The sequence below is a fragment of the Somniosus microcephalus genome, chromosome 1 (assembly GCF_052327205.1).
Source record: "Somniosus microcephalus isolate GS21.2 chromosome 1, FLI_Smic_1.0, whole genome shotgun sequence".
Classification (NCBI taxonomy): domain Eukaryota; kingdom Metazoa; phylum Chordata; class Chondrichthyes; order Squaliformes; family Somniosidae; genus Somniosus; species Somniosus microcephalus.
Window position 1 is genome coordinate 9,853,143 of NC_140987.1, and position 4,228 is coordinate 9,857,370.

Consider the following 4,228-nt stretch of genomic DNA (forward strand, 5'->3'; position numbering starts at 1 on the left):
CCCTCAAGCCGGTCCCATCATTCAATCAGATCATGGCTGATCCATGTACACTCTCCCCTATCGCGGACTCTACCCACCCATTTAATCTCCTCCCACAGCCCATGTACACTCTCCCCTATCGCGGACTCTACCCACCCATTTAATCTCCTCCCACAGCCCATGTACACTCTCCCCTATCGCGGACTCTACCAACCCATTTAATCTCCTCCCACAGCCCATGTACACTCTCCCCCATCATGGACTCGACCAACCCATTTAATCTCCTCCCACAGCCCATGTACACTCTCCCCCATCATGGACTCGACCAACCCATTTTATCTCCTCCCACAGCCCATGTACACTCTCCCCTATCATGGACTCTACCCACCCATTTAATCTCCTCCCACAGCCCATGTACACTCTCCCTTATCATGGACTCTACCCACCCATTTAATCTCCTCCCACAGCCCATGTACACTCTCCCCTATCATGGACTCTACCCACCCATTTAATCTCCTCCCACAGCCCATGTACACTCTCCCCTATCATGGACTCTACCCACCCATTTAATCTCCTCCCACAGCCCATGTACACTCTCCCCTATCATGGACTCTACCCACCCATTTAATCTCCTCCCACAGCCCATGTACACTCTCCCCTATCATGGACTCTACCCACCCATTTAATCTCCTCCCACAGCCCATGTACACTCTCCCCTATCATGGACTCTACCCACCCATTTAATCTCCTCCCACAGCCCATGTACACTCTCCCCTATCATGGACTCTACCCACTCATTTAATCTCCTCCCGCAGCCCATGTACACTCTCCCCTATCATGGACTCTACCCACTCATTTAATCTCCTCCCACAGCTCATGTACACTCTCCCTATCATCGACTCTACCGACCCATTTAATCTCCTCCCACAGCCCACGTACACTCTCCCTATCATGGACTCTATCCACCCATTTAATCTCGTCCCACAGCCCATGTACACTCTCCCCTATCACAGACTCTACCCACCCATTTAATCTCCTCCCACAGCCCATGAACACTCTCCCCTATCACAGACTCTACCCACCCATTTAATCTCCTCCCACAGCCCATGAACACTCTCCCCTATCACAGACTCTACCCACCCATTTACTCTCCTCCCACAGCCCATGTACACTCTCCCCTATCACAGACTCTACCCACCCATTTAATCTCCTCCCACAGCCCATGTACACTCTCCCCTATCACGGACTCTACCCACCCATTTAATCTCCTCCCACAGCCCATGTACACTCTCCCCTATCACGGACTCTACCCACCCATTTAATCTCCTCCCACAGCCCATGTACACTCTCCCCTATCACGGACTCTACCCACCCATTTAATCTCCTCCCACAGCCCATGTACACTCTCCCCCATCACGGACTCTCCACCCATTCAATCTCCTCCCACAGCCCATGTACACTCTCCCCCATCACGGACTCTCCACCCATTTAATCTCCTCCCACAGCCCATGTACACTGTCCCCTATCATGGACTCTACCCACCCATTTAATCTCCTCCCACAGCCCATGTACACTCTCCCCTATCATGGACTCTACCCACCCATTTAATCTCCTCCCACAGCCCACGTACACTCTCCCTATCATGGACTCTATCCACCCATTTAATCTCGTCCCACAGCCCATGTACACTCTCCCCTATCACAGACTCTACCCACCCATTTAATCTCCTCCCACAGCCCATGAACACTCTCCCCTATCACAGACTCTACCCACTCATTTAATCTCCTCCCACAGCCCATGTACACTCTCCCCTATCACAGACTCTACCCACTCATTTAATCTCCTCCCACAGCCCATGTACACTCACCCCTATCATGGACTCTACCCACACATTTAATCTCCTCCCACAGCCCATGTACACTCTCCCCCATCACGGACTCTCCACCCATTCAATCTCCTCCCACAGCCCATGGACACTCTCCACTATCGTGGACTCTACCCACCCATTTAATCTCCTCCCACAGCCCACGTACACTCTCCCTATCATGGACTCTATCCACCCATTTAATCTCGTCCCACAGCCCATGTACACTCTCCCCTATCACAGACTCTACCCACCCATTTAATCTCCTCCCACAGCCCATGAACACTCTCCCCTATCACAGACTCTACCCACCCATTTAATCTCCTCCCACAGCCCATGTACACTCTCCCCTATCACAGACTCTACCCACTCATTTAATCTCCTCCCACAGCCCATGTACACTCTCCCCTATCACAGACTCTACCCACTCATTTAATCTCCTCCCACAGCCCATGTACACTCTCCCCTATCACAGACTCTACCCACCCATTTAATCTCCTCCCACAGCCCATGTACACTCTCCCCTATCACAGACTCTACCCACCCATTTAATCTCCTCCCACAGCCCATGTACACTCTCCCCTATCACAGACTCTACCCACCCATTTAATCTCCTCCCACAGCCCATGTACACTCACCCCTATCATGGACTCTACCCACACATTTAATCTCCTCCCACAGCCCATGTACACTCTCCCCCATCACGGACTCTCCACCCATTCAATCTCCTCCCACAGCCCATGGACACTCTCCACTATCGTGGACTCTACCCATTCTAAGGAAGTGGTTTCAGGGCACTTAAAAATCATAACATGATTAGGCAGAGTCAACATGGTTTTATGAAAGGAAAATCGTGTTTGACAAATTTATTAGAGTTTTTTGAGGATGTAATTAGCAGGGTAGATAAAGGGGAATCAGTGGATGTAATATATTTGAATTTTCAAACGGCATTCGATAAGGTGCCACATAAAAGGTTATTACACAAGATAAGGGCTCATGGGGTTGGGGGTAATATAGTAACATGGATAGAGGATTGGTTAACGGACAGAAAACAGTAGAGATAAACGGATCTTTTTCAGGTTGGCAGGCTGTAACTAGTGGGGTGCCGCAAGGATCAGTGTTGGGGCCTCAGCTATTTACAATCTATATTAATGACCTAGATGAAGGGACCGAGTGTAATGTATCGAAGTTTGCTGATGATACAAAGCTAGGTGGGACAGTAAGCTGTGAGGAGAACTCAGGGTCTGCAAAGGGATATAGATAGACTGAGTGAGTGGGCAGTAAGGTGGCAGATGGAGTATAATGGAGGGAAATGTGAGGTTATTCACTTTGGTAGGAAGAATAGAAAAACAATATTTTTTAAATGGTGAGAAACTTTCAAATGTTGGTGTTCAGAGAGATTTGGGTGTCCTCATGCAAGAAATGCAGAAAGCTAGCATGCAGGTACAGCAAGCAATAAGCAAGGCAAATGACATGTCCTTAATTGCAAGGGGGTTGGAGTATAAGAGTAAGGAAGTCTTGCTACAATTGTACAGGGCCTTGGTGAGACCACATCTGGAGTACTGTGCACAGTTTTGGTCTATTTAAGGAGTATGATATTGTTGCTATCACGGAGACATCGTTGAGGGAGGGGCAGGACTGGCAGCTCAATATTCTGGGGTATAGAATCTTCAGGCGAGACAGAGGGGGGTGTCGCAATATTAATCAAGGAGTCAATTACTGCTGTAAGGAGGGATGATATCTTAGCAGGTTCCTCTAATGAGGCCATGTGGGTAGAACTTAAAAACAAAAAGGGGGCAAGCACTTTTCTGGGAGTGTACTTTCGGCCCCCATACAGTCAGGGGGAGATAGAGGAACAGATATGTAGGCAAATCTCAGAGAAGTGTAGAAATAATAGGTTAATAATAGTAGGAGATTTCAACTTCCCCAATATTAACTGGGATAGTCAGAGTGTGAAAGGCTTAGAGGGTGTGGAATTCTTAAAGTGCACCCAGGAGAGCTTTTTGAGCCAGCATGTAGAAAGTCCTACAAGAGAGGGGGCGGTACTGGACCTAATTCTAGGGAATGTAGCCGGGCAAGTGGTAGAAGTGTTAGTAGGAGAGCATTTTGGTGACGGTGACCATAATTCGGTGAGATTTAAGGTAGTCATGGAAAAGGACAAAGATGGACCGGAAATAAAGGTTCTAAACTGGGGGAAGGCTGATTTTAATATGATAAGGCAGGATCTGGCCAAAGTGGACTGGGATCAGCTACTTATAGGAAAATCCACATCAGAGCAGTGGGAGTCTTTCAGAAAGGAAATAGAGAGAGTACAATGCCAATATGTTCCCGTAAAGGTCAAGGATAGGACCAACAAGCCCAGGGAACCCTGGATGTCAAGGGATA